Raw genomic sequence first — 22,038 nt, 5'->3', positions numbered from 1 at the left:
CTACACAGTAGGTCCTTGTTGGTTTTTTTTTTTTTTTTTTTTGCAGTACGCAGGCCTCTCACTGTTGTGGCCTCTCCCGTTGCGGATCACAGGCTCCGCACAGGCTCAGTGGCCATGGCTCACGGGCCTAGCTGCTCCGCAGCATGTGGGATCTTCCCGGACCGGGACACGAACCCGTGTCCCCTGCATCGGCAGGCAGACTCTCAACCACTGTGCCACCAGGGAAGCCCGGTTTTCTATTTTATATACAATACTGTGTATATTTTATCCCAAACTCCTAATTTATCCTTTCCCCCACTTTTCCCCTTTGGTAACCATAAGTTTGTTTTCTATGTCTGTGAGTCTATTTTTGTTATATATACAATGGAATATTACTCAGCCATAATAAAGAATGAAATAATACCATTTGCAGCAACATGGATGTACCTACTAAGTGAAGTAAGTCAGAGAAAAACAAATATCATATGATATTGCTTATATGTGGAATCTAAAAAAATGATACAAATGAACTTCTGAGCTTTTTAAAAAAAAGACAAATGAGGGAAATGTTTACAGACTGGTCTGAAAAAGAAACCAAGACATTTTAATATGTTAAATAAAGTATGAATGAGTCTCTCAATGTATGTGTGCACTTCTAATAACATGTAATGTGGAAAATATTACATTATATAAGAATAAACTTTTATACACCTGGAAATTTCTAGAAGGATACCTGAAACTCTTAAAAGTGGTTCACTCTAGGGAGTGATGGGAAGGGGGAAGGGACTATTGGAAGGAGCAGAGAATAGGAGACTTCACATTTTCATTTTATATCACTCATAATAACAAAACAAAACTTAGAAGTTTACTTTGGCAAAAACTCTTTTTAGTATTCTTTACCAGAGATGTAATAATATTGTGAAAATACAGATGATATAATATTAAGGCATGGCAAAATTTCATACATAATATGATTATAAAAATATATTTTTAAAAATATACAGGGGAAAAAACATTTTTAAAAAGGAAACACCAGACATTACCAGTGGTTGTGTGTAGGTGGGATTATTGGCATGTTTTAACTCTTTGTATTTCCTAAATATTTTTAATGAGAATATGATACTTTTACCGTGGAGAAAGGAAATATTCTAAAATCATGGTTTTAAACTTTTAAAGAAGTGGAAATCATTTTCAAATGAATTCTTATGCAGAACCCCAATCATAAGAATAATATTTAAATATTTTCTAGATGAATTTTGAATGTTCAAAGTTAAAAATATTGGGGAACATCAAATATAATAAGATATTAAAGTATCTTCAATCTCATCACATATAGATACAGAAAAGTGGGTATTTTTATCAGTCATCACTGAATGTTAAAAAAAAAAAGTACAAACATATTATTAGTACTTTTTTAAACCAAGTTCTGATTTCTCAGTTTTGTTCTTCATTGAACAAAGAAACAGATTATAGGAAAAATTTGAAAGCTGGAAATGTCAAGTTTAAACATGAGAATAAATAGAATTTTTAGTCCTAGCTTAAGCGGAATAGGTAGTTTAGTTCTAAAAATCTCTACATATAGTCTTCTTATCTGGAGAGAAAAGATGGTTATAAATTGTACTATTTCAAGAGTTTGGATGGAACCCCAGATTTCTAGAATCTGGAAAAAGAGAAAGACAAAGGAATGATTGTCTTTTTCTTTAGTGATACTCACTCCCACCCACATAGCTCTCCACAAAGAATGAAAGCCATGTTAAAATTCTTTTTCTCATTTATGGCTAAATGAAACCTTAGAACAGTTGCTGTAAGATATAATTTTTAAGGGAAGGTTAGCCAGTCTTCTTGGAAGAAGAAATGAAATCATCCAAAAAAAGCACTTTGGAAACTATGATGAAAATGGGGAAATAAGCCCTTCCTCTTGTGAATAAAGATTCAGTGTTACCGTATCTAGTAGTGAATAAGCTGAAAATAGAAACTGTTAAACAGGGAGCTTAATGTCTGTCGATACAAGAAATATAAGTTTACATAAAATTTACTACCCAAATTAGAAGTTCATGTTACCAAAAGACAAAAATTCTATTGGAAAAAAATAATAATCATTCAGTACTATGCATTCTACTATTTGCTATTTCCTTTACATGAACAAGAATCATTACACTGTAAAGGGGAAATGGCTAACTGGGTGCTGCGTGAAAGAGCATTGGATAATTTTTATCTTTTATTAACTCAAGAACTGTAGAGTTATAAGGAATTGAGATGTACGCATAAAAATAAGTTTTTCCATTGGGAGATTGTAAAACCCACATTCTGAACAGAGGTCAAAATAAAGTTCACTGCCTACATTTCCTCACCTTCTTTAACATAAGAATTTTGAAGTATGAGAAAGCTTCATGTGGACATTCTTAGGAAAGATGAAAAAATGTTTTTCATTTTTCCCCTTGTACAATCAATTAAAATATGAATTTTAAATGTAAAGTGTGAATATAGCTATAATTTATGATTTTTAAAAAATTATTTTAGGGCTTCCCTGGTGGCACAGTGGTTGGGAGTCTGCCTGCCGATGCAGGGGACGTGGGTTCGTGCCCCGGTCCGGGAAGATCCCACATGCCGCAGTATATATATATATATATATTTTTTAATAGGCTTTATTTTTCAGGGAAGTTTTAGGTTCAAAGCCAAATCAAGAAGAAGGTGCAGATATTTCCCATATACCCACTGCCCTCACTCATGCATAGTCTTCCAGCTCCTCCATTATCAACATCCCCCCTCCCAACCAAGAATGCACATTTGTCACAATTGATGAACCTACTTTAACACATAATCATCGGAAATTCGCAGTTTACATTAGGGTTCACTCTTGGTGTTGTACATTCTATGGGTTTGAAAGAAAATATTAGTAGAGGTAAATTTGTGTGCATATTGTTGACATTTGACTGACACTCTTTGGAATGAAAGAATATAGGATATACAGGCCAGCTCTGTACCTGTAAGCTGTAACTTTGGGCAAGTGATTTTAACCGATGACCATCACTTAATAATGGTCCTCATAGTTTGGTGTGTGGAGAGTAGAAAAAATTCACGGAATCCCAGTTTAACTCAGATTTTCGTGCTGATGGCACAGGAAGCTCGGTTCTTGTGGCAGTTAGCTTGATGGCTCTGAGAAACAGCCTGGGAATGACATCGAACCACCACAATGTGTTTTGTTGTAGTGGAGGTGGTGGAGGTTGTTGTGGTTTCAGTGGCTGAGTTTGCAGAGAGTGGGCAGAGAGCAAAATGTCACCGAAATTTATCTGCCCATGCTCTGCTATACGGTGAAAGTGTGAAGCTTCTCTGAAGTTGCAAGTGTGAGATCATGTGCAGCTTGAACAACCCTGGGTCAGGTCCATGCTTCCAACAGTGGATCTTTTGGATGTTTACAGACACATATGCCTAAAACAAGTTCACCCTCTTCGGCTGCCAGGATGAATGCCCCCGTGGAGCAGGTCTGAGCTGTTTTTAGGGGCATGGCTCTGGCAAGCTGTTGAGAAATGTGGCCTATTATGTACAGGATTCCTGACATAGGTAATTAGGGCTGATGGTCCAGTTTTCAGAACTCTCCCAAATTAGAGGAGGCTCATGCTAGGTCTGGTCTTGCCCAGCTCTCTCATCATTGTTTCCTGTCTCTCTGGTAAGGGTCCTGAGGAGATGCTTGCCAAGACGAGCACATGGAGAGACCCACTTACCCTAGTAGTTGGCAGATCAGAAACAGAAACGCAGTTGCCTGAGTCTTCGTCTAGCGTATTTCGCAACCACACTTGGGGAGGTTAAATAAACCATTACTATTTATTCATTTGACTATGAAAATAATATTTTAACTCTTCTGCTGGATGGGGTATGCATCAACACAGAACCCTCTGCCGTATGCTCTGCTTTGTGTACAGTCTGGCCACAGACTTCTTTTGGAAGCTCCCAGTTTAGCTTCTTTCGATTTACAAGACATCCACATGGGGGTTCCTGAGGAACGATGTGTTAAAATACTTGAAATACCCTAGGCCTCATCTTCCTAATCTTTAACACACCACTTTTAACAAAATTGATCTATATTTTTCAACCATGAAAATATAAGAACTCAATGTGGTTGTGAGTTCTGGAAACCATCCTTCTTGAAAGTACTTACTTTTTTTGAGTCTTTAAAATATTCAAGAATAATTACAAGACATGAAATCCTAAATATCAAGCAATGGGATGCTACTTTTGTCCTCCACAATTTTGGGATTTCTCACTCTTTCATACAACTGCTGATTGATTGAGAGAGAAGTCCCTTGACTTTCTAATTTTTTATTAATAAAGCATGAAAGAATTGTTGCCATTAATGATGAATCCAAACCCTTAAAGGGATGGTAAATATGGGCAGAGACATCAAAAATATGGGAAGAAATGGGACCCTCTCCACCTTCTAAAGTTCAAAAGGACCCATATGGGCTTCCCTGGTGGCGCAGTGGTTGAGAGTACGCCTGCCGATGCAGGGGACACGGGTTTGTGCCCTGGTCCGGGAAGATCCCACATGCTGCGGAGCGGCTGGGCCTGTGAGCCATGGCCACTGAGCCTGCATGTCCGGAGCCTGTGCTCCGCAACAGGAGAGGCCACAACAATGAGAGGCCCGTGTACTGCAAAAAAAAAAAAAAGGACCCATATGAAATGGAAACACATAATGTTAGAACAAGAAGGGACTTAGAAAATATCTACACACACCCCCACCCAGTTTTCCATTTCATAGAGGGGTACACTGAGGGAAACAGTTTGGCCCACATCAAAAAAGCCCTTTGTGACCAAAGTAGAACGAGAAAATAGATTTCCCGTTTCTTTCCATTAAACCAGACCTCCATTACCTAAATTAAGGTACGTCAATGGTGTTCTAGAAGATAATCTGCATTCCACTCCACCTTTTTGTTCATAGCATTCAATCTTGTCCTTTGTTTCACAATGTAGAATGAATAAAGGGGAGATAAAACAAGGGAAATATTGGAACTGGTGGGACATGGTTACTTCCTTATTGCAGTGGGTATAGAAGTAAAATATAGGGTGTTCCACAAAGTCAGGAAACACAGGATAAAAAACTCACTGTCAAAAATGCATCAGTTATATTGTCAAAGAGCTTCAATTTTCAGACCCCTTAAAAAGTATAGTGATTATACTAATGCCCTGTACTTCCAGAATTTTTGGACAATCTTAGAGTTTTGTGGGTTTTTTTTCCATTTTAGCAGTTAGGCCCATTGCTTTAAATCTAGAGCAAATCCACCTCACTTGGAAGCATCTTGAGCCTATTATTTGAAAATATAACTAACATAGTCTTTACAAGTGTATCCTATATTTCCTGACTTTGTACATACAATATAGAATGGGGACCAAAAGACAAACAGCAAAAATTTATTTGTCAAGAGATGCAGTAGATGAATAATGTAAGCTGGCTTATATAAGTGCCTAAGACCTTTTGAAAAATGCTGAATATGTAAAACTATGCTCTGATACTTTTGAACTACTTAAGCCTTAAAAAATACCAAGCTCATTTTTGTTTTATTAGAATGTGCTGTCTTGATGCTAGGGTTTAAGCTCCCCAAGTGTAGAGGGATATATGTCAGTTTCATTCACTGTGAGTTCCCAACACTTGGAAATGTGTCCTGGCACATAGAAAGCATTCAATAAATATTTTTAAATGAATGCTACCATAACATGGATAAAGGATTACTTCGATTTGGCTAGTGAAACAAACAGCAACTCATCTGAACATGGAGCAGTAGAGCAAAATCCCCAGCGACTCTTGCTCAAGGATGAGTTGCATAATGAGAATCTCTCTGACCTTGTAAGTTATCTAGAAATTAAATCAAATATGTCAGCTTAACAAAGACATCGTGGTGAGTTATCTTGAAAATTCATCTTCTGCATGTCTAAGGAAATACAGCCCCTTTTGACAGAGAGTCACAATTCATGGTTTCATGATATAATTGACATAATTGCAGCACTTAAAATAAGTTTTTCTTACTGTTGGATAGCTCTTACCATTCTCTAATGCACAGTGTATATTTTTAGAAGAGGATATAAACAGTGTAGAACAAACATCATAATTATACCAACTGTGTTCATATCATTCTTTTTTATTTTTTTCTTTATTTATTTTTTTGCTAGCCTCTCACTGTTGTGGCCTCTCCCGTTGCAGAGCACAGGCTCCAGACGCGCAGGCTCAACGGTCATGGCTCACGGGCCCAGCCGCTCCGTGGCACGTGGGATCTTCCTGGACCGGGGCACAAACCCGTGTTCCCTGCATCGGCAGGCGGACTCCCAACCACTGCACCACGAGGGAAGCCCACATCATTCTTTTTAAAGGAAATTTTCCTCATTGTAAGTTATTGTCGAATATATTTATATTATAGAAGTCTAATTCTGAGAGGCTGCTACTTTCATTGGTAGGGTGAAATAAAGGCACTAAGGGAACCTAATGATTTACAAAGAAACTGAGAAAGTGGAAAATATTGGAAATTAAAATGAGACAGACGAACCAAGCTTTGAGTTTCTATGGTACCAATAACTACCACTTTGCAGTTGGAGTTGGAATCTCTCCTCCACCTGCCAGACATACTTTCTGGAAAAGCCTAGGTTGAGGTGTGAGGTATGTAGGTGGGGGCTCCAGAAAAAAATTATGAAGAAGAGTTGTGTTCATTTTGAAACAAAGCAGTGTGTAGATCATAGAAGAGCTACTGCTGGAGGCGTGGGCAGAAAACCCAGGCAACTTGACTGTGAAAATGCCAACCCAAATGGCTACATCTCAAGAAAGAGAATTTTATGCTAAATCAGTCTCTTTGGGGCATGAAATAGAATCTTTTTTTCCCTAGCAATATCTTTTTTCCCAAGCATGATTTGTAGAATCAAAGAACCATTGTTCTCACCACTGGCCAATGGTGGGGCGCTGGGCAAGTCTCTCTCTGGTCCTGTGTTCTGCATCTCCAAATCGGAGAGAACAGTTCCTCTTATGTCTGGAGGGTCCTTTGCACAGGGTCTGGCATACAGGAAACCATCAATCAGTGGTAGCTACTCTTTTTCATCTTTTGTATGAAGGGGTACGGAAATTGTTTTTCATTTCTTTTTGTATTTTCCCTTGGTATTTTAATCAAGTTCTTTTTGTAAATATTGAGCTCTATGGGAATTCCCTGGCAGTCCAGTGGTTAGGACTCTGTGCTTTCACTGCTGAGCACACAGGTTCAATCCCTGGTTGGGGACCTAGGATCCTGCAAGCTGTGCCGGGTGGCCAAAAAAAAAAAAATTGGGCTCTACCCAAAGTGCCAACGTGGAGTAAGAAAAGGTGATATTGTCATTGCTTGGATTTGAAAGAGAGTGGCAAATGCAGGGAGTCCTGGCACAGGAGCTGCAGTTCCAAGAGGTGTCTCAGCATGAAAGGCAGGGACACCAAGGAAAGAAGCTGGGGAGTCTGGGACAGTTAGTTCTCTCCTTATTAACTGGTCTGCATTAGATATTCTTTTCTTTTCTGGCACTAGACTGTGTGTTCTGTTCATTTATGTGTTTAGTTACTCATTCCATTCAACACAAATGCCAGGCATTGTACTAAATGTGGGGGAGGGGAGAGATAATGGCTGGGAGCCCAAGTGAACTCTTTCAAATCCCAAGATCCAGGAGGGGAACCGACAAGGGAACTGACAAGTGTAATGCTGGATGATGAAAGAAAAGGGTTTAAGGAAATGTTCCCATGCAATTCCATTTCTGATAAAAGACCACTAGTTTTGGTGCCAAAGCACATGTAGATACGGTAAAATACTTTACTGACATTATGTATTACAATATTTATTGTCCTTCAAAGAGACCAATAAAAAGAAATAATTACAGAAGGGTTTATTTTACTTTATTAGCAAAGATAGTTTGCATATCCAGGAACCATTTTATTTTTTGAAAGAGCGGGAAATTCTCTGATTATTCTACACTGAAATCAGATTCTTCTCCCATTTCAAGTTTTATTATAAGAATTCATCATCATGAAGAACCTAGGGGCAGGACAGGAATAAAGACACAGACGTAGAGAATGGACTTGAGGACACGAGGTGAGGGAAGGATAAGCTGGGGTGAAGTCAGAGAGTGGCATGGACTTATATATACCACCAAATGTAAAATAGATAGCTAGTGGGAAGCAGCCACATAGCACAGGGAGATCAGCTTGGTGCTTTGTGACCACCTAGAGGGGTGGGATAGGGAGGGTGGGAGAGAGACACAGAGGGAAGAGAAAAGGGGGTATATGTATATGTATAGCTGATTCACTTTGTTATAAAGCAGAAACTAACACACCATTGTAAAGCAATTATACTCCAATAAAGATGTTATTTAAAAAAAAAGAATTCATTATTGTCAGAAGCACCCATCCTCCAAGAAAGTCTAAAAGTGAAGAAAAATAGTTCTTAATTAATTAATCAACCAATCAAGTAATTCATTAAAATCATACAAATAGGGGCTTCCCTGGTGGCGCAGTGGTTGAGAGTCCGCCTGCTGATGCAGGGGACACGGGTTCGTGCCCCAGTCCAGGATGATCCCACATGCCGTGGAGCGGCTGGGCCCATGAACCATGGCCGCTGAGCCTGTGCATCCGGAGCCTGTTCTCTGCAATGGGAGATCCCATAAAGCAAAAAAAAAAAAAAAAAAAAAAAAAATCATACAAATAGATGCACTTATTCTTACACCTCATTTTCTTCCATCTTCTACTTCTTGAACTCGTCTTGATGCCCAGGTCTCTGGGTATGTTAATTCCTGCATCTCCTGGCCTGGCTCCAAACCACAGTGATTTTGCAGCTGCAAGACCACTGCTACAGAGTCAGCCAAAAGAAGAACAAAGTGGACTTTTATAAACACCAAAGCCACCAAATGAAATAAAAAGATGAAGTCAAACATATAGAAGCAGCTCACAGTATAGGAGACATGGTCTAAGGCAGGAACCGGGGAACCTCAAGGGAGTTAGTTAGAACAGAGTCAGACTTCATCTTATAAAAGGAATGCTGGTATAGGCCTTCCCTGATGGGAAAACCAAAGAGACCTTCTCTGTCTCTTTCATATGATAGCCCTCAAGGATAGGAAAGATAAACCTGGGGATCAGAGGCTTCTGTAGATAGCCCTGCCTTTCTCATGAACTTACATGTCTGGCATATCAGCCTGATGTGATGAATTACGCTGTTCTTCCCCATATTGGCTCTCTTCCCTGTAGGGTGATTACACATCCCAGCCCATTTCCAGGTGACTCAGAGTGCCTCTCTATAGGTGGAGTGTACTTCTCCATCATCTTACCAGGTTTGACCATACGATTTGTCTGAGCCAATGAAATGTAAGCAGAGGTGAGAGTGTGCCAGTTCCAAGCAAGCACTTTGAAGAATCACATTTTTCAGCCAATTCTGTTTTTCTCTCTGCCACTAAAATAGCACATCCCAACTAAGCCCTGCTCTTTTGCCGGTTCCTGGAAAGAAGGGATACCTGGAGCGGAACTGTAGCCACTGATGCACCACTACCAAGATGTAATGCAAGCTGGAAATGAAAATGTGTTAGTGTGAGCCCCTGGGATTTGGAGACTGTGTGTTACTGCAGCTAAACTGACTAATATATCTGATACCACAGAGTAGTAGTACAACTCCATTAGGATAAGCATCTCAACTCTAAGGGTATCCCATCCCTTAAGGGACTTGGATTTTATTCTAAAGATGAGCCAAAGGAGATTAAATAGGATTGGTTCAAGCCCTATGTCATCTGTAGTCTGAAAGTACCAGGGATAAAAGAACAATGGTTGTACCACGCTAGAAGAGCTGGGTTGCTATAAGGTTAAGTCATAGTTATCCTGGCAAGTCATAATTAACTGTTACACATTTCTGGGAGTGGCCATGAACTAGATCAATTTTGAAGGAATGGGGCACAGCACAGGTTTACATTTGCCCCACTACAACCCATTTCTTGGAATCCACAGCAAATTAATTTGTCCTCCATTCCTGGAATCCAGAGAATAAACACACATCGTCAGGGCTATTAAAGGGCCACTAGACAGAAACTACTTATTTGGGCTTCTAGTTCTGCAACTGCCTTTATGGCCCCAGCTCTTCTTTTTAATTTGTTTGTTTATGGGCTGTTTGACAACTCTACTGCTAAGCCAGTGGCCTTGGTGTGCAATTCCAAATACTTTAAAACTCAAAGTTAGCATGTATTTTTTTTTTCAAATCAATTAAAAGCATTTAAAAATGGAGCAGAAGCCAAGAGCATCCAAAGTCCTAACCACCTGGACAGGCCCACAGGGACTTACAGGGCCTGACAAACTCCATCCTGCCAGGACCAGCAGGGAGGGGAGAAGAACTGTGATTCAGAAAATGAGTTGGATGGCAGAAAAGCAGGGCTAGACAGAGGGGATTTGTTCCTAGAATGCTGCTGCCTGATCCAGGAAGGACAGACAGGCCTGGGAAGCCGACCACAAGCATAGGTACTCCCAATCCTTGGCAAGCTTAGCTTGGTGGAGGGGCCCAGGCCTCAGGAGAGCAACAAGCAACAAGCTGACTGGCGCAATCGGAGATGACATCTACTGTCTTTGGAGTGTTTCTTCAGAAGATTAGTAGCAAAGAGGATTCATTCTCTGGCTACGCCCACTGGAGGGGATGACTCACCCTCTGGGACATAAAAGTCTGGAAAGGATCAGCAGAAGGAACTCAGGGAAGGCAAAGCTCGACGGAAGCAAAACAAGTATTTTCCACGGAAGTCCTACCATGGAGCAGCCACAGCTGGCAAGGACGTTACAGCCAGTTTCCTCCATCAGGCCAGTCCCCTTCTTTTACAGACGAGGAAGCTGAGCCCAGAGAGGTGAAATGACCCACCTAACACCATAGCAAGTGAGAGCACGGCAGAGGCAGGGCTGAGGGCCCACATTCCCATCTTCTGGTGAGAGCTCTTTCTTAGTCCCCACACTGGCCTGTCTGCAATAAATATAAGGGCTTTGCAGGAACCCTTAATGTCCAGTCCAGGTCAGCAATGAGAAGGTGTGACCACAACAGGAAGGGCTTATGAATCTTGTTGCAATTGACAACTGGTCAGCCCAGGACAATCACCTTTCTACTCTACATTTCCAAGAAGGATAAGGGTATAAGATATTGTTGTATGGATATTAGCTACATATTGTGGAGGTGAAAATCAAACCATGTGACCTCCACACCACTGAAATTTCATATTTGAGAATTCTGCAAGTCAACCAGGTTGTCAGAGGTAAGGAGCCTCCTTAATGAGAATTCCATAAAGCTTAAGTAAGATACATCACCCTCCGCTGGGGCGGGGGATAGGGAAGGTAGGTGGGTGGAGAGGAAAGGGCCTAAAAGAGGAAGGAAGATGAGGGAAGTGCTTAACAAAAACATTTACTGACAAATAATGAAAACAAAGAACTTGGCTGGGGTGGGTGCTGTTAAATTAGGTTTTCACATGAGAAACAAAGCAAAGGACTCATCTGAAATCTTTGTAGGGAGAAAAGAGAGCTGTTTTAAAACACTGGAGTGACAGAAAGATCTTAGAAATATACAGAAATATGCAAATTTCTGTAGATTTCCCTCACCCTTGCCAGTTGCCATACTTTCATTTCCTCCCAAATCAGATTCTAAACAAACATTCAGCAAAATATAATACATGACATCCTAAACAGACAACTTCAGCTCTCAGAAGAGCAACTTAACTTCATTCTACCGTCATTTTCAGGCTTCAGTGGAAGATGCTCTTCCCTTTATCAGTTGCTTGCCTTCAGACGTCACCAAATGGTGACGTTTACAGGAGGAAACACTTCTCTGGTACTTGCTGGATTCGTTTAGTCACTTCATCGAATGGCCTCTCATGGTGCCTGTTTTTGCTATGTGGGACAGACTGCAACCAGAGTTTCTCCTTGCATAAATCACACAATGACCATAACCTCAGAATAGTTTTCAGGGAGTACTGAGCTGTGACAAAATTCAAACAACAGTGTGCGTTAAAGGGTTTCAAAGAATCACTGAGGCATCTGAATCCTTCTGAAAGTGATTCTATAACCAGGTTACCTAGTAGGGACCAAAACCTGTTTGAAAATTAAGAGGGAATGAGAAAATAGATAGGCAATGTGATACCATGTAACTCGGGCTTTTCCTCTGCGAAGAAAGCTAAAGCAGACACAAGAGGGCACTTGAGCCCATACTCATTTTAGAAGCAAATTCTTTGTAATTCCCTCCATTCTCCTAGTCCCCTTACCTCAGATCCCCACCTGCCACCCTGAACCTGTTCCTTAAAGGAACTAAAACCCACCTACAAAAGGGAAAATATTAAGTAGATTGATTTTAAGCTCCACACAATAATGCATCATGTCTCAGAGCAATACTGATGCTAGGATTGCTATTAGAATAGAAATTTAGTCTTTGTCCAGAGTAGTAACTTTATAGCCAACTCTTGATCACAAGGCATGATGGGGTCACAGAGACAGTATGACTCACACTCAATCCAAAAGCCTTTTCTAGTTTCAAAATCACCCTCCCCAAGAAGGGTGAGCAAGGCTGGTGTGAGAGAAATCATATTGGTCAGTTGGAGTTTCATTTCCCTCCATTCAAGAAGTCATGATGCAATGCCACAAAAGTAACTGCTTTAAAAACCACCTAGATTCCCCAGGTTATTTTAGATTACCTCATGGGAAATAGCAAAATATATGTGTGCTTGTTCATACACACACAAAAAACTTTAACAAACATTAAACTATAGATTTTTATAGGCTACATTATCTGATCCTAATTAATAAAATTATAAGTAAATAATAAAAAGATGATCAAAAATATCTTAATTACCTGAGCTTTAAGAAATAACCTCCAAACTGATCCTAGATTCGTTTTTTTCCCACTAGTTAAGACCTCAGGTAGGGTATACAATGTGAGCTGAATTGTGTCCTCCTCAAAATCCGTATGTGGGAGTCCTATCCCCTAGTGCCTCAGAATGTGACTGTTTTTGAAGAAAAAGTCTGTAAAGAGCTGATTAAGGTAAAATGAGTTTGTTAGTGTAGGTCCTAATCCAATATGACTGATGTCCTTATAACAAGAGGAGATGAGGACACAAACCCACACAGAGGAAAGACCACATGGAGACGCAGGAAGAAGACAGCCTTCTACAAGCCAAGGAGAAAGGCCCTAGGAAAAACCCACACTGCCAACACTTTGATCTCAGACTTTTAGCCTCCAGAAATGTGAGGAAATAAATTTCTATTGTTTAAGCTAGCTAGTCTTGGGAATTCCCTGGCAGTTCAGTGGTTAGGACTCAGTGTTTTCACTGCCAAGGGCCTGGGTTCAATTCCTGGTCGGGGAATTAAGATCTCCCAAGTTGTGAGGCATGGGTTAAAAAAAAAAAAACAGCTAGCTAGTCTTTGCACTTTGTTAGGGCAGCCCTAACAAACTAATACAGTATATTAATTCTTTCACAGTTTACATACATACCCCAATGCATACATTAGTAAGTGCAAAATTCAACATTAAGAAGTCACTTAAAAGCTAAATACAATTTGTCTCTCACATTGAATGTTTTGTTAATGTGCACAATTCACCAGAACCGTGTCTGAATAACTGAAATTATGACAAGGTCAGCCTGGAAATTTAGGCTATAAATCCTTAACACTTTATCCAACTAGGTTACTATCATCTCCATTTTAAAGATGTGAAAAATGAAGCCTTAAAAGGCTAAGCAACCTGTTCATGTTGTGCAACTGGAAAAGGGAAGGGCTGCTATTTGAACCTAGGTAGCCAGAGTCAGAAGTTGTGCTTTTGAGATTTCCCTGGTGGCACAGTGGTTAAGAATCCGCCCACCAATGCAGGCGACACGGGTTCGAGCTCTGGTCCAGGAAGATCCCACATGTCATGGAGCAACTAAGCCCGTGCACCACAACTACTGAGCCTGCGCTCTAGAGCCCATGAGCCACAACTACTGAGCCTGCGTGCCACAACTACTGAAGCTCACGTGCCTAGGGCCTGTGTTCTGCAAGAAGAGAAGCCACCGCAATGAGAAGCCTGCGCACCGAAACGAAGTGTAGCCCTGCTCGCCGCAACTAGAAAAAGCCCACACGCAGCAATAAAGACCCAATGCAGCCAAAAATAAATAAATAATTTTTTTTTAAAAAAAAGGAAGTTGTGCTCTTAACTATTGTGGGACACTACCTCCCCAAGCAGGGAGAAAAGAGACTGTGATAAATTCTGAGCTTTAATGGCTGTCAGAAAGGCTGTATCACTGGCAGAAACAGAGAATATCCCAAAGTTTTGTTTTGAGGAAAAAGCTAATGAGTTGAATGTTAGATCTGCTAACTCCCACAGGGACACCGAACAAAGAGCTGGGAGGAAAATAATGGGGCTCCCATTATTTCTCCACTCTCCCAAGTGGAGAAAATGGAACCCTCCTACACTGTTGGTGGGAATGTAAATTCGTGCACCCACTATGGAGAACAGTATGGAGGTTCCTTAATAAACTAAAAATAGGGCTACCATATGATCCAGCAATCCCACTCCTTGGTATATATCCAGAAAAAATAAAAACTCTAATTTGAAAAGGTATATGCACCCCAGTATTCATACAAACACTATTTACAATAGCCAAGACATGGAAGTAACCTAAATGTCTATCAACAGATGAATGGATAAAGAAGATGTGATACATATATACAATGGAATATTATTCAGCCATAAAAAAAGAATGAAGTACTGCCATTTGCAGCAGCATGGATGGACCTAGAGGTTATCATATTGATTGAAGTAAGCCAGACAGAGAAAGACAAATATTATACGATATCATTTATATGTAGAATCTAAAAAGTAATACAAATGAACCTGTATACAAAACAGAAACAGATACAGAAAACAAATTTGTGGTTATCAAAGGAGAAAAAGGGAACAGGGATAAATTAGGAGTATGGGATTAACAGATACACACCACTATGTATAAAATAGATAAATGACAAGGATTTACTGTATAGCACAGGGACCAATATTCAATATATTTTAATAACTTATAATGGAAAAGAATCAGAAAAATATATATACATATATATGTAAACTGAATCACTTTGCTGTATACTTGAAATTGTAAATCAACTATACTTCAATAAAAAAATAATAATAATGGGGCTCCTCCACAGAAGGCGTGGAAGTAGATAAGACCTCGAGGAAGATCATGAAGAGACAGGAAAATGACAAGGACTTCATCTGAGTAGGGCCACAGTTAAGGTGAGAATGAAAAAGAGGCATCTGGGAAGAAGCCAGAGAGGGAGAGCAGAACCAGAGATCAAGGGTAAAATAATGTTAAGAATACGGTGGTAAATACATGAAATAGCAAACCGATGATTTGTGTTGTTAGCAAATTGAAATGTGTTACATTAAACTATCATGATGGCAGGCAATAGATTGGACTCAACTTTCTAATACTGAGTTATTTGGGTTGCTATATGATAAAAAGCTAGCATTTTTTAAAACAGTTTTCAGTGTTCTCTTAAGTATGAAAAAATGTAAAATACATAGAAACATACTATTGGCCTTGCAAATAATCACAATGATCTGAATATGAAAGAATGCTGTAAAATCACTTTTTAAGTTCAGAAAAATATTTAAGGGCTCAAAAAACCAACAGAAAGATAGTTACATTTTGACAAGAGAATGTATATTAGTAATGGAAATATCTAATGATCCCTAATTGAGAAAATAAAGCTGTAGTTTACTAAGAAAAATATAGAAACCCTGTGGCTTGGCTAAATCCATGAAAAGAAAAGATCTTTTAGTGAAGTATTGTTGTTAATTAAAAAAATATATGTATTCCACACATTTATTGTAATTTTTCAAAATAATTATACTAAATCTTACTACCTAACATAGAAACTCTTAGTTGGAAAGGTCATTTAAGCTAAATCAGCACAACATATATATCAGCAGGAATTCCCTCTCCTACATTCCTAATAAATGGTCATTCAACAGTCCATATCTTTGCCTCCATTAATTATAGAAAGTTCTACTTAATATTGAGTTTAAAGCTGCCTCCCTATAACATCAATCAAATTCTTCCCTAGAGACAAGATAAAACAAGTCTGGACCAAAATAATTAGCCTGTTTCTCATTAATCTCCTCTTCTGCACATTCCCAATTCTTCTATTTGATCTACTAAAACATAGTTTTCAGACCATCCCTGCTGGGCCATCATTATTTGTGTGCATTCCAGCTTAGCCACTGACCCTTAAAATGTGATGGTCAAATTTTACCACAATGCTACAGCTATGTCTTGACCATTATAGTTTTTATTCAGCAAACAATAAGTGAGAATTTATTAAATGCAAGACACTGGGAATATAAAGGGGTATAAAACACAGCATTTACACCTCATATCTTCTGGGGAATATCTGCAGTATAAGACGGGGTTAAGTTTTTGGCAACCATGTTGTATTTTGGTCTCACAGAAAATCCACAGTTGACTGATTGGTCCATGTTTTATTTTTGTTTTCTCAAAAATTGCTGTCAAAAAAGGTTTGTGTATCTTATCACTGTAAAACTGACCGTTTGAAGCTGACAATAGGAACCAACATATTTCATGTCATTTTATAGCCAGTTGTCCAGCCTGTTGAGATCATTTCAAGCCTCTCATCCCAGCTTTGTAAACTGGACTTTCGTAAATTTTATACATAAGGCTTTTATGTTGATGTCCAAGTCACTGATAAAAAATTTCACAGGAACAGTCCAAGAACAAAGAACAGTGGCATGCCTGGAGAAATTTACTGCCAGGTTAAACTCCCTTGATTTATAGCCTCCCACATGATTGTCCAAATACCTGAAATGGCATCTATTTGTAGCATCAGCCATCCTGCATGCCTCCATCTTGTTCTTAAGATTATTCAGATAGCCTTTATCCAATGCAGTACAATAATAAAGATTGCTAAGGGTTTATTTGTGCTATTTATAATTACTTCTATCGGAAGAAGAAAAAGAACTGTACAGATAGCTAACTGATAAGAAAGCCAAAGGAGGAACCAACCACACAAACAACAGCAGAAACAGTCCATAAAGAAACCACAGGGCCCCAATAGTGGAGCACACCACCAAATCATGTGTAAGTGGTCCTGAGAATGCAGAAATCTTTATCCCATTAGAAAATGTCCATGTTTCTAGGAAACATGCTTCTTCACTCTCCCAGGAATATTGTGAAATAATTTGGGGTGTAAGAAAGGAACACACGGTATAAATGTTATAGGATGTAGATGCAATGATTATAGACATGGAGGACACCTGCCTGGGTCATGAAAGATAGTCTTCATGGACTCTGACAGGAGCTGATCATTCTTTTGGACAGTACTGAGACTTGTCCTTTTTGGTTATCAAAGGTAGTTTTAATTTGAACTTGTTTCTTACTTTATCTTCTTCTATGTGGATTTTGATCCAATGATGACAACTGGAGTTCCCAGAGCTAATAAGTATATACTTTGTCTGCTATTTTTATGATGATCATAAAATCTGGGATAAAAGAAAATGGGAGTTTACTTTGACCTATTCTTAGTAAACATATGTTAGTCTTTTATTGATTACCATCTTCTGTTCCAAGAGTTCATCAATCATCTATCTAATAAATTGTTCTAGACTTCTCAAATCTATTTTTTAAACATTTGCACATTGCCAGGTTTCTCTCCCTTCTCCAATTCCCTAATGTCTCTGACAATACATCCTGAAGACCTTTATACTCTGAGAGGCAATTTATCTATACTGGAGGCATGACCACATTTAAGATCACTTGAGGCTGTCTTACTCTCTCTTTCTAAATCCCAGGCTTGGTGACAAAGTGGAAAGAAAATAACTTTGGATTCAGAAAATCAAATATCAAACTCCTGGCTCTGCACCTATTAGCTGTGTGATTTGGGGCAAACTGCTAACCCTAACAAGCCTCATTGTGTTACTCTGTAAATTGTAGATACCTCATAATTCACAGGGTTACTATAAGAACTAAATGAAAATATGCAAGCAAACCAAATAATTTTTTTAATTATCAAATAAAATCCAGCAATATATATAAAAAGAGTTATATAATATGAATAAGTGGGGTTTATCCTGGAAATGCAAATCTGGGTCAGTCAATGCAATCATCCTATAGAGAGCCTACAGAAGAAAAACCACATGATCTTATCAACTGATCAGAAAAGGATTTGACAAAATTCAACATCCATTCTTGATTAAAAAGACAAAAACAAAAACCTCTCTGCAAATTAGGAATATAATCAAACTTCCTAAACCTGATAAAGGGCGTCTTTGGAGGACCTTCAAGATGGCGGAGGAGTAAGACGTGGAGATCACCTTCCTCCCCACAATTATATCAGAAATACATCAACATATGGAACAAACTCCTACAGAACACCTACTGAACACTGGCAGAAGACCTCAGACCTTCCAAAAGGCAAGAAACTCCCCTACGTACCTGGGTAGGACAAAAAAAAAAAAAAAGAAAAGAAAAAACAGAGACAAAAGAATAGGGACGGGACCTGCACCAGTTGCAGGGGGCTGTGAAGGAGGAAAGGTTTCCACACACTAGAAACCCCTTCACGGGCGGAGACTGCAGGTGGCAGAGGGAAGCTTCGGAGCCGCGGAGGAGAGCGCAGCCACAGGGGTTCGGAGGGCAAAGCGGTGAGATTCCTGCGCTGACTGGCACTCACCAGCCCGAGAAGCTTGTCTGCTCACCCGCTGGGGCGGGCGGGGGCTGGGGGCTGAGGCTCGGGCTTCAGTGGATCCCAGGGAGAGGACTGGGGTTGCTGCATGAACACAGCCTGAAGGGGCTAGTGCGCCACGGCTAGCCGGCAGGGAGTCCGGGGAAAAGTCTGGACCTACCAAAGAGGCAAAAGACCATTGTTTCGGGGTGCGTGAGGAGAGGGGGTTCAGAGAACCACCTAAAGGAGCTCCAGAGATGGGTGCGAGCCGCGGCTCTCAGCGCGGACCCCAGAGATGGGCATGAGACGCTAAGGCTGCTGCTGCCGCCACCAAGAAGCCTGTGTGCAAGCACAGGTCACTGTCCACACCTCCCCTCCTGCGAGCCTGTGCAGCCCGCCACCGCCAGGGTCCCGGGATCCAGGGACAACTTCCCCAGGAGAACACACAGCATGCCTCAGGCTGGTGCAACGTCACGCTGGACTCTGCCGCCACAGACTTGCCCCTCGTTCTGTACCCACCCCCACCCACTGGGCCTGAGTGAGCCAGAGCTCCCTAATCAGCCGCTCCTTTAACCCCATCCTGTCTGGATGAAGAACAGACACCAGAGAGCGACCTACATGCAGAGGCGGGTCCAAATCCAAAGCTGATCCCCAGGAGCTGTGCGAACAAAGAAGAGAAAGGGAAGTTTCTCTGTGCAGCCTCAGGAGCAGCGGATTAAATATCCACAGTCAACTTGATGTACCCTGCATCTGTGGAATACCTGAATAGACTGTAAATCATACTAAAATTGAAGCTGTAGACTTTGGGAGCAACTGTAGCCTTGGGGTTTGCTGTATAAGACTAGTTTCTGATTTTTAATCTATCTTAGTATAGTTTTTAGCACTTGTTATCATTGGTGGATTTGTTTATTGGTTTGGTTGCTCTTTTTTTTTATTACATTTAATTTTTTATTGTAATAATATTTTTAATTTACTAACTCTGTTTTATTTCACTTTATTTTATTTTGTTATTATTTTCTTTCTAATTTTTCTCCCTTTTCTTCTGAGCAGTGTGGCTGACAGGGTCTTGCTGCTCTGGCCAGGTGTCAGTCCTGAGCCTCTGAGGTAGGAGAGCTGAGTTCAGGACATTGGACCACCAGAGACCTCCCCACCCCATGTAATATCAATTGGTGATAGCTCTCCCAGAGATCCCTGTCTCAACGCTAAGACCCAGGTCCACTCAACAACAAGCAAGATCCAGTGCTGGACATCCCACGCCAAACAACTAGTGAGACAGGAATACAACCCCACCCATTAGCAGACAGGCTGCCTAAAATCATAATAAGTTCACAGATACCCCAAATCACACCACTGGACATGGTCCTGCCCATCAGAAAGACAAGATCCAGCCTCATTCAGCAGAACACAGGCACCAGTCCCCTCCACCAAAAACCCTACACATGCTGAACCAGGAATCAATAGCAGAATAAGAAAGGATAAGTGACCTCGATGATGAAATAGTGGAAATCACTACTGCAGACCAGAATAAAGAATGAAAAGAATGGAAGACAGTCTCAGACACTTCTGAGACAACATTAAATGCACAAACATTCGAATTATAGGGGTCCCAAAGAGGAAGAGAAAAAGAAAGGGTCTGAGAAAATATTTGAAGAGATTATAGTTGAAAACTTCCCTAATATGGGAAAAGAAATAGTCAGCCAAGTCCAGGAAGTGCAGAGAGCCCCATACAGGATAAAAGCAAGGAGAAACACGCCAAGACACATATTAATCAAACTATCAAAATTTAAATACAAAGAAAAAATATTAAAAGCACCAAGGGAAAACAACAAATAACATACAAGGGAATCCCCATAAGGTTAAGAGCTGATCTTTCATCAGAAACTCTGCAAGCCAAAAGGGAGTGGCAGGACATATTTAAAGAGGTGAAAGGGAAAAACCTACAACCAAGATTACTCTGCTCAGCAAGGGTCTCATTCAGATTCAATGGAGAAATTAAAACCTTTACAGACAAGCAAGAGCTAAGGGAATTGAGCACCACCAAACCAGCTTTACAACAAATGCTAAAGGAACTTCTCTAGGCAGGGAAACACAAGAGAAGGAAAAGACCTACAATAACAAACCAAAAGCAATTAAGAAAATGGTAATATGAACATACATATTAATAGTTACCTTAAATATAAATGGATCAAATGCTCCAACCAAAAAGACATAGATTGGCTGAATGGATACAAAAACAAAACACGTATATATCCTGTCTACAAGAGACCCACTTCAGACCTGGAAAAAGATATTCCATGCAAATGGAAATCAAAAGAAAGCTGGAGTAGCAATTCTCATATCAGACCAAATAGAGTTTAAAATAAAGACTATTATAAGAGACAAAAAAGGACACTACATAATGATCAAGGGATCAATCCAAGAAAAAGATATAAAAATTGTAAATATGCACTCAACATAGGAACACATCAATACACAAGGCAAATGCTAACAGCAATAAAAGGGGAAATCGACAGTTACCCAATAATACTAGGGGACTTTAACACCCCACTCTCACCAATGGACATATCATCCAAAATGAGAATAAATAAGGAAACATAATCTTTCAATGACACCTTAACTAGACGGACTTAATTGTTATTTATAGGACATTCTATCCAAAAAAACAGAATACTCTTCCTTCTCAAGTGCTCATGGAACATTCTCCTAGATAGATCATATCTTGGGTCACAAATCAAGCTTTGGTAAATTTAAGAAAATTGAAATCCTATCAAGTATCTTTTGCAACCACAACACTATGAAACTAGATATCAATTACAGGAAAAAAACTGTAAAAAATACAAACACACGGAGGTTAAACAATACATTAATAAATAACTAAGAGATAACTGAAGAAATCAAAGAGGAAATCAAAAGATACCTGGAAACAAATGACAATGAAAACACAAAAACCCAAAACCCATGGGATGCAGCAAAAGTAGTTCTAACAGGGAAGTTTATGGCAATACAATCCTACCACAAGAAACAAGAAAAATCTCAAATAACAACCTAACCTTACACCTAAAGCAATTAGAGAAAGAAGAACAAAAAATAACACAAAGTTAGCAGAAGGAAAGAAATCATAAACATCAGATCAGAAATAAATGAAAAAGAAATAAAGGAAACAGTAGCAAAGATCAATAAAACTAAAAGCTGGTTCTTTGAGAAGATAAACAAAATTGATAAACCATTAGCCAGACTCATCAAGAAAAAAAGGGAAAAGACTCAACAGAATTAGAAATGAAAAAGGAGGAGTAACAACTGACACTTCAGAAATACAAAGGATCATGAGAGATTACTACAAGAAACTATATGCCAATAAAATGGAC

The sequence above is a fragment of the Neophocaena asiaeorientalis genome, unplaced genomic scaffold, assembly GCF_003031525.2.
Source record: "Neophocaena asiaeorientalis asiaeorientalis breed wild unplaced genomic scaffold, Neophocaena_asiaeorientalis_V1.1 scaffold245, whole genome shotgun sequence".
In the NCBI taxonomy this organism is placed as follows: domain Eukaryota; kingdom Metazoa; phylum Chordata; class Mammalia; order Artiodactyla; family Phocoenidae; genus Neophocaena; species Neophocaena asiaeorientalis.
The sequence above is the reverse complement of the archived record's forward strand: the minus strand, read 5'-3'. Positions refer to the sequence as shown.